The sequence below is a fragment of the Rhea pennata genome, chromosome 9 (assembly GCF_028389875.1).
Source record: "Rhea pennata isolate bPtePen1 chromosome 9, bPtePen1.pri, whole genome shotgun sequence".
In the NCBI taxonomy this organism is placed as follows: domain Eukaryota; kingdom Metazoa; phylum Chordata; class Aves; order Rheiformes; family Rheidae; genus Rhea; species Rhea pennata.
In genome coordinates this window covers 26010245-26025304 of record NC_084671.1, presented here as the reverse complement: position 1 = coordinate 26025304, position 15060 = coordinate 26010245, and positions in this window count along the sequence as shown.

Below are 15060 nucleotides of genomic sequence, written 5' to 3'. Positions count from 1 at the left end.
GAATAAGCAGTTTCTGGAATAAAAAGGTACAAATTACATAAAGGTCAACCCTGCAAGGAGTTGCATGCTGTGGCTCAGACATGGGAAAGCCATTCAGCATGTACCAGCACATGAACAGCTGTAGTGAAATCGAAGGAACCTACTCTGGTTATTCTGTTCTGACAGATTGCAGCATTAGCTAACCCCAGAGTTTTATGTTCAGAAACTTAACAAACAAAACACAAGTCTATTACCTGCACAGTTAAGTATACAGCTCTCAGTCTTGGTTTCTGCGGGCCAGTAATTCTTTTTTTTTTTTTTTCTTCTGAGTACTAACATTACTGCTCTATACCTTTTCCATACAAAAGGTAAATACCCAGTTGTGGCCTTGCTTTCATTTATATCTGCAAGCAGTAAGGAGCATCCAAAGAAAAGATGCTAATAGCACAATAAATTCCCTGAAAACCATGATATAGCTGTAGCTTGTCTCCATAATACTGACATTGTATTACCTCTTCTTTAAACCTACTGCAGTTAAACCCAAGATCACGCACACTTGATCAGACTCCTACTGTCATTAACGTCAACTAGGAGAAAAGTCAGGACATTTGGAGTATCGGAAAAAAAACCCAGGCACTCAAGCTGAGAAAAGCTTCGCTAATACCAGCTTTTCCCATCCACATAAGACAGGCTCTTTAGTACCCCTCATCACTTCCTTGTACACTTACTTTCTTGCAAGTGCCACAATCTCAACAGCATGGCATGGGATTTAGCTCCAGGGACAGAGAAGGTGAGAAGAGAAGGTGCTTTTAGGCCTACCCCAAAATATGAAAAGGCTAGGAGAGCTAAACCCTGCCTCTTATGAGTCTAGGAAATCACATTTGTAAACTGTTTTATTCCCTCCTTGCATTACAGAGGAGCATTTTTTGCAGAGAGCGAAATAACTGCAGACAATCTAAATGGCTTTTGGATCAGACCCTTAAGTTTCTGAGAAACAAACACACTTGTCTCAGCCTATTTAGGAGAGCAGAACCCAAAAATCAATGAATGAGAAGAGACACTCAGGCCTTCCTAAAGCATAGTCTAGTACAAGACCTGATGTAATGTTCATGTTGCATACAGAGACAGTAACTTTCTCAACAAAGCTACAAGGAAAACAAGAAGGGGGACAACCCAATTCTGGGATGTACTGTAGACAGCATCTAAGGCCCCATTATCAAACTCTGCCTCAAAGCTGAACTGTATCTTACTAGGCACAGCATGAAATGGAAGTGGTTTACCTGAGTTGCAGGCCAGGTCACATGCTCTAGACCCAAGTTGCACACTGCACTGACAAAGGTTTTCAGACACTCTAAATATATCCACAGATTTCGGCTCTCATTTTCAGAGCTGCACTTGCGCTTTCTTCCCTTACTGATGGGCCAAGCTCACATGGCTCTGCGCACCTGAATACCTCAAGGCAGCATAACAACTGCTCAGCAGCTTGTGGATGGGCAGACAGGCTTCTAAACCAGTTACGCACTCAATCTATTTTTAAATTTTCTTTTTTCCTTCTCCCCACCCCCACTTTCCCTTTTCAAAAGAGTTGTTTTTCTCCCTTTAAGAGTGAAGGGTGAAAGGGAAGTCATGCATGCAAACATGTAGCAGCTAAGTGTGCGTGATTCCCCGTGGCAGCCCTGTCAGGAACTCACCATCTTTATGTACGAGATGTCACTCTGGGGAAGGTTCTTACACCTGTACTGAGCCCCTTCAAAATTCAAAAACATGGCATATTCATTGCACATCAAACTCCTTTCTCTTTCCTTTTAAATCCTCATTCTTGTCCTTTGTAACAGGAGGCCAAGATAAAAGCAGGCCTGGTCTTCTGTAACACCACACACACAAGATTTGGGGGAAAAAGTCAAAGCCCTGCATCAAAGCCTATCACATCTCACCAAACTCACAAAGCACAGCTTAACGTGAAAATATCTCCAGCTTCACCTCATGAGCTGTCAAATTCACTCCTATCGGTACTGAGGGCTATTTCCTGATCTGGTAAGGAGATTATTCCTGGGAGCTCTGAATCACCAACAAAGTTCTAAACAGGGAAGCACAAGTAATCTGTCAGCTCCCTTTTCCTCTAAGTATTCTTAGTTATGACTCAGCTGCGCAAAATACTTGGAGGACTGAGCACAAGGTTCTGTGTTCTGAAGTCTGGCAACAACTAACAGGATATTGATGCTTCTAAGCTCTGAAGGAAAAGTCCCGAATTACTGTTTACCTTTGCAAGACTTCAGCAGAAGCAGAGCCTTGCGTGAAGCAGGTGGGAACATGCTCAGGAACGTATTTCTGAGTTCCACGGAACACGCAAGACTGCAAAAGTAATTATTCTTGTTACCATGTCACTGATGAGATACAAGCAGAGCAGGTGGATTTCAGACCAGACAGCTTCTGCTACCTACAGAGCATGGAGGGAGCAGTCCATGCAGCACTGCAGCCCCTGAGAGTGGTAACTGTGCCTAATGCTTACTTAGGCCCTGGCTCCCTTCCTCTCTCACAGGATGCAGGCACAGTTTACCTTTCAGAAAACTTACTCATTCTCCTGACTTCTGTATGGGATTTATCCATGACAGTCACTCTTTGTTGGCAGGTCCCTCAATACTGCACTCTTGTGCCAGATCTCAGAATTACCCCAACTTTTATTGCAGCTAAGAGAAGCAGAGAGTCTGGGCTGGAAGGCAATGAAACCTGAACTTTGGAGGAAGCAAGAAAGGTTTCACTTATAAGCACCACCACTTTGATAGGAAACTTGGAATATTTGCAAAAGCTTTGCACTTCTCAGACAGAATAGGCATACAGAAAAGACAGACATATCCTCTCTTATTTCTTCATTTGCAACTCAAAAGCTCCACAATTCTGGTTTCCCATGCCCTTCTGTGGTAGAAACAAACAAATACAGCTACTGAAAACTGTGCTAGCAGAATACTGGATGTATGACCATGGATTTTTATTCCTGAAAAAACTGTGGAAGGGATCTATTTGTGTGCAGTTCACAGCTGGAACTCCCACTGCTCAGGCACTCAGCACATCCCAGCTTGATTGCTGCAACTCCCCCTCTCCAGGCCCTCTCACCCCAGGTTGCCCTCTCCAACCCATATGGACAAGTGCAGCCAACAACTTCCTCAGGCTCTCTGCCCAGATCATTTCTCCTCCCTTCCCTTTCTCAACTGTCTTCTCCTCCTGCACTGTACTACAATCAAACATCTTGTTCTAAACCTCGGGACCAAGCACAACTTTACTTCCCTCAAACTATCCTCTATCTCATCCCACCTCTTCCTCCTTAAAGTCACGTCTTCTTCTGTCTTGGGAAAGAGAGATGTACACATTTTTAGAGCTTATGCACAATAAATTTCCTTTTAACAGCTTATTATATCATATTGCTTATAAAGCAGGTAACTGAATTTTGGTAATAATCTTACTGCGCTATCTCCAGTATTTCCTCTCTCAAGTTTTCAAAAGGACTTAAGGGGGAGGCGAGAAGATGATGCTTCCTTCAATATCCATATAAGTTTTGCATCTTCAGGGTTGAAGTAATCCCATGCAATCTAAGGGTCTGAAAAAAGGTCTGTTCTAATTAAGGTAAGTGATTTCAACTTCCTTTTCATCACATGCTTCCAGAAACAGAGAGACAAATTCCTGCAAAATTGGTTATAAAAAGAAAAAGGAGGTGCCAGCAGCACTGTGAGTTCAGTTCCTTGCCCCTGCACGTCTTACTACGTTGTCACGCTATGCTTACATTCACTTCTCAGACCTAGCCTGCTCTGACCCTGTAAAGGGATCAGAAGATGCAAACCAAGAAATTCCTGTGGCTGTTAGGTGGGTCAGCTGAGTGCCAGGAGGGAGATGGGCGCAAGTCTTCATAGAAAAATCCCACCATAGAGAGCAGCTGCTACAGGAAGCTCGATTCCAGCTCCAAGACACACAGTCGTTAAAGACTCCTTCAAGATAGTGATAATCCCCCACCAACACCATCAGAGCAAAGAGCAGATACCCACACACACTCAGATGTCTTGCATCTCAGTGGATCTCCTAGAAAGGGAGATGACTCCTGCTCAGCTCTCCCACTTGTTCCTCCCACAACAAGAAAAAAAAAAAAAAAAAAAAAAAGAAAGAAAGAAAAAGAGAGAGAGAAAAGAAGAAAATCTTGACTACCTTCCCCCAGGTTTTCCTATGACCTGATCACACAGCCAGAGCACCTGACCTGGTGGCTCAATGCACTGTCTGTGAGCTCTCCAGTTTGGAGTGGCTTTGTCACGTGGACATCCCCAAACATCTCAGAGGCAGACCCACCACTGGGGAGAAGGGGTGCCCTCAGTCACCTCCACCAAGCCGCGGGCCAGGAACATGGCTGGGAGGCAGCAGCTCCAACCTGAGCATGCCTCAGGGATCTCTGATAAATCACCTGAGGTCTCTTCCCTGAGATAAACCCCAAGCTCCTCACCTGCAAGCTTCTCTGCAGAGAATGCTTGGCCTGAACCCTCCACAGGTCCTTTGTGACAGATCTCTGCAGCACAGCTCAGGGAGGCTTTCAGCTGCGTTCAGAAGTACCTGCTGCTTTTAAGTCAGCCACTGATATTCACTCAGATTCTCTCTGATATTCTGTAGCCACATTAATAAAGGCCTTGTCAGACTGTAAATCAGAACCCATCAGTTTCTGTGTATAATAGCCTACAAAACTCAGAGATGTAGTTTCAACTTTTTACCTGTGCAAAGCTGAGAATAACCTTGGAAAGTTTTAAATCAAAGAAAAAAGATTATGAGGTGGGTTTTTTATGTGTAGAAAATATAATATGATGAGAAAATCGGGGGGGGGGGGGGAAGAAACAGACCATCTGGAGATGATAATAAATCTCACAATAGGCAGCATTCCCAGAATCAAAGACAGAACTTCATTATATTAGGAGAGATGACTAATTAACTTGTGAGGAAGATCTGGTGATTCATGTGCTCCAATGGAGTTTGAGAGTTCAGTCATCTTCATCAGTGTCATCAGATCATTGTCCCCTCAAAAATTATAGTTTATCCCCTATTCTGTAGCTCAGGAAAGCATGATAGACTAATTGGGTATTTAAACAGGGTAATGACAATTTTAATGAGGAATTTTGTATTTTTGTGCGCCCAAATAGGTCATTTTTTTTAGATAGTTACGAAAAATCTTTTCAAGTTAGTAACATTCACTTTTGCAGAGACCAAATGTAAAACTGATTAAAGTCAGCTTTTATTTATTTTTAATGAGACAAGTTTGCAGGTCCTCACACTGTTAACACTGAGAAATTCCTAACTTCACCTTACTGTTAATGCAAAGATAACTGATTATACCATAGCCCAGGGGTAAGGTAAAATGAATTCTCCTTTCCCATGATTTAAGTTACGGCTTCCCGAGGCAGGGTCTCATTTTGTTCTGTGGTTTTATGGGATAGTGAGGGCATGATTTATGAACAAAGATGCAAACGCTAAAGCATTTCAAAATAATAAGATATAGTTAAACACTGTGGGTTTTCACATATCTCAAACACCCCAAGGAAACACTTTTTTTTAAAAGGCAAAAGCTCCTCAGTGAAGGGAGGCAATCAAGCTCTTAGACAGACAGACAGACAAATCCAGCCCTTGCTGTGGTTCAGCACTTATCCTGCAACTCTTTACGATCATGCAACACCGTTTAACAACATAAAACACCTTAAGAAATAAAATAGGAAGATTTTTGGCTTATATTCACTACCCGCATTCAAATGGAAAGTCCTTGGCTATATTTAAAAGAATGACATGTTTTGGTGGATGTCAACTTGTCCCTCCATTTGTCTTCTCCAACCTCTATCCTCCAGGGTTCCAAAACTTTCTGCATATAGCAAATTTTCAGCAGTAGAAATCTCTGCTTGAATTATTAAAACTAGTAGGAGAATGAATATAAGAAGTTGCAGAAAGAAATCAGGTACCTTATATGCAAAACTGCAATTCCTTCCCAAGAATCTTCTATGCTTAACTAAAATTAAAGGGGGAAAGGAGAGGAAAATACACCTGGACACCCTCAGCACACAGAAGGCAGCTCTGGAAAATCTGAGCAATGAATGCCCATAAGGAAGGGCTGTTGTGAGGAACGTCTCCCTCCCCACCTCAAACCACTCCACCCTCCTACCCCTGCTGGAGAAGAATGCCAGGAGAGGCGTTTTCTACCTCACATTGCCAGTTAGCGTGGTTTTCAGCTAACCGAGACCTCCAGGCTACCTTTACAAAGAGGAGGAAGAAAGACAAAGCAATTTGTTTTCACAAAGAAGCTATTAGAGAGGGGGGGGAAAAAAAACCATCAACCCACAAACAGAAAAAACTGTAAGACAGCTAATGAGATTCCCAAACTGAGAGGAAACGAAGTAGTACAACATGTTGGCGTGGTTTCTAATTCTAGTCCTGCAACAGATGTTACAGACATTACAAATTTTAAGTGCTTCTATTTAATATAATTCTTTTCCCTTGTCAAAATGACTAAAATATCTACATACACAAAATCAAGAATAAGCCCAAAAGAGAAAGGCCCTAACAAGCAACTGTTAGCAAGTGACAGATTGCTTGATGAGGGGACAGTAAAGTCTGTTAGTTGGCATGCAAGCAGAAGGCTTTATTTACTGCTGCAATTTTTTCTTCCAGTACACTGTCCCAGCAGATTTATAGTTTCTGATTTTCTTGCAAAAGTCTTTAAACGTACATACAAAAAGTCAAAGCCTATGGTCTGAAAAAATTGTAAGCATTGCTTAAAAATAAAAGCGAAGTGATGAAAGTCCAGACAAAAACTTCATGCATAGCTCTTGTATGTATCTAGGATGAATGATTAGCTCAAAGGCATTATTCACCCTTTCAACAACAGAGGGCTGATGAAATACAAAATAAAGAGCAGTATTTCATAAAGATACATACACACACACACACACACACACACACACACACACACACAGATAGAGTGGCAAGGTGAATCCTCTCTAGACTTTGCAGGGAATTGCATGAATAGTATCTGCAAAACTTAGCTGCCAGGCTAACCTACATCTCTGTGGGAGGATATTGTTGTGCCAGGATCCATGCCCCAGCTGCTCCCTTCAGGCCAGTGTTCAGACCCTCCTGTATTTCTGCGAAACAACTAAATGGAGCTTATTTGAGCTACGTCAGAAGACTAGATTTGCCCTCAGAATGGACAATCAGATAGCTCTGAGTTCTTTGCAGTTTTCCCCAACTTAATCTCCACTAAAACGAGGGAAACTCTGCCAGTTTCCAGCAACCTTGCAGTGCAGAATGCAGCTCTCTCCCCACCTTCGCAGTTACCAAGGCCAAACGCTGCAGTCTCAGAGCAGAGTGTCCATTAATGACCTCAGGAATCCAGTACTACACAACAGGGCTTGGATTTAACACTTGGAGCAAGATAAAAGGTCTGGTCACGTATCAGGCTGGTTAAATTTAACAGCCTACAAGAAAATGTGGCTAATTGGGAGCAGTTTATAAGTTCCCATTCAGAATCAAAATATTTCAGATTAAGGAAACACCAGAAAACATGTTCAGCAGTAACAGGTATTGATGCAGGCTGTTACATTATGCAAAACATCTGACCATTCATTAATTTGGCTGCAAGCTGCTGTACTGAAAACTATGCCTGGCAACAATAATGTGAGCCCAAAGAAAGGACTCTATGGGGAAGTTATTTACTCTCTCACAAAGCCAGATGATTTATACATGTTGTCACTGCCTATGCCAGAAAATTGATGACTGATTACCATTTTAGTATCAGGTATCCAGGCTGAATTAACTAGATCAGGCCACATGGAAATATTTACTGCACAACTGAGTATAACATTTGGATTAAGTCAATAGGAGGAAGGACCTTTTAATCTGAATCCAGTAGAACATATTAAAGCAGCATGAATTAAATGTTTATTATTTATCATTATTACTCATTTATTAGTCAAACATCTGGATTCCACAACTATAGCCTTACAGAATGGTGTTGTTTGTGGGGAAGAGCAAAATAAATATATAAATGAAATTTAGCTTGTTAAACATCTGTGAAACACTGCTATCATTCATCTCTTTCTTAGCTCCTGGAAGACACTTATTCAACTTTTTCCTTGCATTGCTGGTTTTGTATTGATTCAACAGTTTCGGTGCCAGACCAACACAGCTCTGCAACTCCCTGTGTAAGGAGAAGATTGCTGCTTGAGATAGCCCTTATCCTTGATCATCAGGGTCAAAGCTCCCAGCCAATGGGGACCAGGGAGCAGATGAGAGTCAGGGAAGGACAGCACAGCATTCTTTGCAGAGTGATAAAAGCTTCTGAGAACAGCATCATCAAGAAGAAAAACAATTAAAACCATGTGGCAGGGGGAGGAACACACACACAAAAAAAAAAACAAAACAAAAACAATACCTAGCAGTGCATCCAAATACGCTACAGTGAGAGTACAGTCTGAATGATATCAGTATGGACTATGGTCTGAATGATATCAACATGGACAGATAATTTATTCATTTCATTTTTTTATAACACTTGTAATGTAAGAACCTGTGCGGTTTCTCTTCCAAGCTAGTTACTTCTGAGATTGGTTAGAGTGCAGAGCACTAGTGAAGCCTTCCTCACTTGCAACCTCTAGCTGCTGTAACAGAGGAATGACAACAGTCTATTAAATACTGTGCAATTCACGCTTATTTCATTGAGAGTTCTCCTTTTAACATGAGGTTTACGAAATAATAATTACAGTAAAGTTTAAAATTACTATACCGTTAAAGGCTACAATATATATTTTTTTGAATATACAGTACAAACAGGTTTCAGTTTCTTCTGCAGCCCAGAGGGTCTGAACTGATGTTCCTGGATCAGTCACCAACATTTGCCATTGCACAAAGCTCAGACTTTTCATTTATCTGTATACAATTTCATTTACATTCCTACTGTAAGCAGCATTTCAGTAGGCCGTAACGAAGTGTTATGAACTACAAGGCTAGAAGCTCTCCTGAACTCCACCCGCTTATACAAATCGCATAGAAACATGCGGTCACCGTTAGATATGAATCAAACTACACAAGAATCTCCACCCACATCCCTGCTCTTTAACGAAGACCCTGCTCAGAGTTACATAGAGCCACATGTGAATCCACAAGAAGGAAAAAGGAAGTTGCACTAAAGATGGGCAGACAGTGTGGGAAAACTCTGAAGGGAAAAGCAGACTAGCTCTGCTTCTAGGGACAGTGGCAAGAGAGATTTAAAGCGAAGAAAGAGATAAAATAGGTTTATGTAAAGCGAAGAAAGAGATAAAATAGGTTTATGTGAGAGAGTGAGTGAATGTGTGTGAGAGAGAATGCAGCCATCTGAGGAGCTCATCTCCTTCTCCAACACAGTACAGTGAGGATCAGCTTCTCCTTTCAGGAAAGGCAGGCTCTCACCCAGGTCGGGGAGTAATGGCCAGGCACCAAAGGCACCTCCCAGTTAGCCTGAGGCAACACGTCCCTCGGAGGCAGCGCTGAATAGTGTAAAATGACCAAATAGGAATGGGGTATCTGCCAACAGCCTGGACTCCACCATAAACAATCATCAGTGGGACCAAGCACCCAGCAACAGGAAAATCCCTCAAGCAGCTCTTCTCTCATTAACTAATTTCCCTGCTTCTTCTAACCCTCCTTCAGCAACCATCTGCTCCTCTCCCCTTCCCACACCGGTGGTTCCTGCCAAGCACGAGGCCTTCCATCCATCTGCTCGCTAGCTCTCCTCCCTCCTTCACCGGGCGGCTGCCAGCACTGGCTGAGCGGCAGAGCCGCGGCACGGAGAGGCCCCGCGCGAACGGGGCGCTCCGCCTGCAGGGGCTGGGCAGGGCCCGGAGCGCCTCCCTGCCGGCCCGGCACGAAGGGCAGCCGCCCGCTTTCGAGGAGTGACGCTGGACGCGGCACGGGGCACGCGCGGGAGCCGCGCCTGGGCCGCTCAGGCCTTTTAACCGAGGAAGGAGAGCCGGCAGCAACTCCTCCCCGGAGGATCTCCTGGAAGAGCTGGCAGCCCGGTGAGACCGCCCTCCAGGCACCGAGGCGATGAACAACGGGCCGCACCACGCCGCCGCCCCGGGTGACCGACGGGCTGCGCGGCGGCGGCGGGCTCCGCTCCTGGAGCCGCGCCGCGGAGCGGATCGCTCCCCGCAGCGCTCGGCCCTTCCCTCCCGCCCCCTCACGGCAACGGCCGCGCCCTCGCGCCCTACCCCCGGCCAGCCCCTTCCCCCCAGCGCCCCCTTCCCCCCAGCGCCCCCTTCCCCCGCCGGCTCTGCCCGGCCCTTACCGGAGCGAAGCAGCGCGGAGAAGCGGAGCGGCCGGGCTGGGGCTGCCCCCGCCGGTGCGGCGCAGAGCAGCAGAGCGCGGCTGTAACTGCCGCCGCCGCCGCCATTTTAGGGGCCGAGGGCGGCGCGCGCGCGCTGCCGGCGGCAACCGGCTGAGACCGGATCGGAGCGGCTCGGGCCGGGCGGTGGCGCGCGCGCAGCCCGGCCGCAGGGGCCCGCGCGGCGCCGTGCGCGAGCGAGGGCGGCTGCGGCGGTTGCTCGGCCGTGCCCGTGCCCGTGCCGGTGCCGGTGCCGGTGCCGGTGCCGCGCAGGCTGCTCGCGCGGCGCGGGCGCAGCCGCTTGCTCTCCTGGGAGCCTTGCGCGGCCGGCGCGGGCCTTTCGACGCGCCCGAGCGCCGCGCTGAGCGCTCCCCTCGCTCGCCAGCTCGGAGCGCGGCCGGAGCGGCCGCGCTGCTGCTTACAGCAGTCAGTTCGGTTCTGTAACGGTTCCGCAGGCCCCGTTTGGTGAGAGTGCTCTTGAATACGAAGCAAAGGATTTGCTGTTAACTGTTCCGCAATACGTGGTACGACACGCATCGTTTATTGCCTGCAAATCTGTTCATTGGAAAAACAAAAGAGGACTGTACACTATTAAAAGTAACTAATTTTTAAAAGATGGTTTAGAGTCTTGAAATGTGTTTTGTAATGTTGGCTCAAGTGTAGCAATAGGAGTAAACAGACACTGCAGTTTTTGCCAGAATATACCTGTTAGGAGTCTTTTTCATAGGAAAAAGTATTTTCCAGCTCTCAGCGGTTTTCTCTGGTGCAAAGCGCAAGATGTGTCATACCGAAACAGCGTCCGAAGGCCGATGCAAGGACAACACACAAATAACAGATGCTCAGTTTTAGGGTTTATTTCATCTGCTAACATTCATTCTTGACCTAGACAAAAACAATTAGATGGTTATTTTTTAATCCAAATTTTCTTGTGGAAGAAAAGAAAAAAAACTTTTAACACATTTTTTTTGTTGTAAGATGCTATAAATAAATATATAAAGCTTTAAGTGTTACTTGGCTCAAGTTTGATAGTTTTACTTTTTGTTGTTTCTAAGTTCCTGGTGTGGGGAAAAGACGTGCAAACCATACGCGTTCAGCCCAGTGGAACGACTCCAGCCACGCTCGCTTTCAGAGAAGCTGAATCTGTTTGATCTACAATGTGGGGGGATGAAAGGAGGGTGGCAGAGACACCTCTTTTTTTTTTTACCCTCAGTCACACAACCCCTAGAAGATAAGAACTGAGTTCCTTGGTATATAAAGCACATGAGGAGGGAGGGAGGGAGGGAGGGAGAAGGAAGACCTGCTTGCATTGCCCTTTCCCTTTCTTGGGCAGCTTGTGCAGCAAAGAGGAAAGAAGAGACAATATAAGCAAAGCCTCATACTAAAGCAAATGACAATGAAGAATAGAATCAGATACCAGTAAGGACTGGTGAAAAATCCTGTGGCTGTTGCATGTTTGCCTGGCAGACTACGCACAAACACAGAGGAACTTTACATTGAGAGAGGGTAGGGATTTTTGTCCTTTTCTTACAAAAAAAAGCTTAAGATGGAAAGGGGCAATAAAAATAAGTTAAATCATATTCCAATATGTACAAAACAAATCATGCTCAGTAAACCATTTGAATATAAAATTACTCATTATAGTACAACTCTCTCAATCCAGTCTGCAGAATAGACATCTGGGGAGAAACGGGGAGGGGGAATTGTGGGGCTTTCGGGGAGGAGAAAGACATTCGCAAATTACATTTTTTCTCAGCTTGTATGGTCAAAAATTACAGAGAAAAATATCACCTGCAGCTGGGTGATCAATACAGGCATTAATACCCAGGTGTTTATCAGGGCTGCATTCGTTTTGGCAGAGCTCCTGTAGATGGGGCAAAACAAGCAGCCACCGATAGCTCTGACTGCGTGTGCAGATGCAAACGACACTGCTCGCTGATTTACCTGGGACTACTGCTGACTGCTCTGTGCTTTAATGGCCTGGCTCTATTGCTGATCAGGCAGTGAATCTTGCATTCACTTCTGCCACTGGAACACGCTATGCTGATACGACCAAAAACTCGAACAGAAAGGTAACGCAGCAAGCCCTGGGACTTGCGTCCAGCCGATAATGTGGGTGGCATCCCAAGCAGTAGCCTCGGAAATGCAAGTTTTAGCATAGCGTGCGTTGCAACACATACTGAGCACTACTCGTTTCTGTGACACTCGGAAAGCTCTACCGAATAGGAGGGTGTCTGAGTAGCTCAAAAATCATTAAGAGGCTGGATAAGCTTTTAACCCCAGGATATAAATTAGGTCAGGCCCTGTTCTATAATGACCTAAAATCATTACCATCTTTAGCTGTTCAGTGGTCTCTGTGAAGTGATTTGATGGGTTCAGGGTCACAAATCCTTTTCCTAACTGACCTGTGTCCATACTGCCGCTTCTGGTAGTCCTTCTGTCTTGCTCGTATTCTCAGCAGCTGGACTGCCCTTCTCACTCCTACAGGACATCCCTGTGAGAAAGGATTCAAAGGCTTGTTGGAACCTTTTTGGCGCTGCTTCTGTTGCTGTTCCAGTTTGGCAAGCAAGTGAGGGACTCTAGAGTGCAAACCCATCAACCTAAGGTGTTCCCTATTTACTCCAGCATGTTGAGCATGAGGGCAGAAATTCAAGCAAGCTAGAAATTCACACAGAGCCTTTGCTGAGAACTTTTCCTCAATGACTTTGTACCCAGGAACAGCCTGGGTCCACAACCACGCCAGTCTACACTGCTTTCTGTGACCAGGGTAGGGTACAAGGTGGCACCTGACAACCTGGCGAACATTTGCGTAGGTGACAGGTTCCTTCAGTGGAGCCAGGTGGGACAAGACAAACTAGCAACAGAAAGTGATTTTCAGTAACAACACCCAGCAAGCAATGAGCTTAACACTGTTGAGGTGACTAAAAGCAAAAAGATCTCCCTCCTCTTAGGCCTGCAAGGTGTTGTCTTTTTCACCTACCCAAAGCAGGTATGGGGTCCGGCTGGGAACTCTCCATGGACGGCGTCAGGTACACAAGTGTCAGCATGCCGTACGGCAGCACACACTCAGGCCCATCATTTTTGGCTGGGTACCAGACAACTGGCTCTCCAAAATGTGCACTTGCACTAATGTTACCAACTGTATAAACCCCTAGAAATACCTTGCACAGTCCCAGCTATTGTAAAGGCTTCTCATGGGATGTTCTGGGAACCAGAACAGAAAGAATGTGGGGACTGACAAGCATCGAAGTCTCACAGGGCCTGATAAAATCTGAATTCAAGGGGAGCTATCTCAGCAACTTCAGTGAGAAGTCACAATCTTGTTCCTGCCTCACTTTACCTGTAACTCACCTATCCTGACCTGGATCATGAAGCATCAAATGGCCCCATGAAGAAACACCTGATGTAGTGAAGAAGGTCTCGATGTATCTGGAAGTCTCAGGAAAGACATACTAGAAGAAAGGGGTATATATTTAAAAAGAATGTAGTATCTGGCTGCTACTTCCCCCGGAGTGCCTTAAAGCCATTGTTCTCCATTCATTTTAAAACTACACATACATTTTTCATGTTATTGTAGCATCAAATAATCAGTCCTAAAAAAAAAAAGAAATGGTACCACTTCAAACTGTAGTACATATAAAATCACAATAAACTACATTCACATTATGTTAAAAAAGTTCCCTTAACCCCACGAAAGGAAGAAGATAGTGCCAAGTATGTCCTGCAACCTGTGCTCTGGCACATCGCACTTACAATAAATTAAAGTGTGACCTACAGCCTTAAACAGACCAGCACAGCAGCCAGGGTGAGTGATGGCTTTCGGGTCATCTCTCTCCGTTTCCTGTATTCATACTTAGAATTCAAAGTGACCTATACTTCTTATACCTTGCAGTACCTTTGCAGTGAGTAAATTTGTTATTCCCAATGTACAGGTGGAGAAACTTGAGGAATTTGCCAGGAGCAGGATTTGAATATAGAAATTTCTGCCTCAATGCTGAGCTGAGGTCCTTTTATGGGTTGAAGTGAAACTGTTAACAAGACTCTGTATTTTCATTTCATTTTCTTGTTACTGTAATATATTACAAAAGAAATGTTGGAAGAAGGTCTTCTACTGCCATGCTTCCAGGGTCAGAGGCTCCCTCTGATTTAGAGAACCCCGCAGACAGATCCATTAAAATCCAGCTGGTTACTTAGAGCCCATAATACAGAAACAACCCAGGCACATAAGGCCAAATTATGTTATCAATCCTGATTGTACACAGTCCTATTTATTGTCACCCGTTGGTAGATGACAGCAGAATTTGGCCTTCAGTGCAGAATTGTTCTCAGAAGTCAGTACCAGCATATACAGTACTGCCTGAGCCCTCACAGCACGCCCTCCTCCGGAGCTGCTCCGATGTGCGCTTTGAACACGGATTAATTGTAGTAACCATTTGTGCATTATGGATCCATAACACAGAATGCACAGTGAAAAGCCTTTGGCTAAAGTAGGAAACTGTGCATATAAAACAGTTGCTTTTTACATCCCGTGTATTGGCTTTCTGGATAAATAGCCCGTAAAATTGCATTTTTTAAATATAAATGTTTTCTTTAGTTACAGCAACACATAAAAGTGCTGGGAACTAACAAACATAGCTCCTCCCAGTCCTGAAATACAGAGACGAACAAATGGATTTGTAATACCCTCTGCCCCGAAGCCAACATCTGAAAATTGCTTC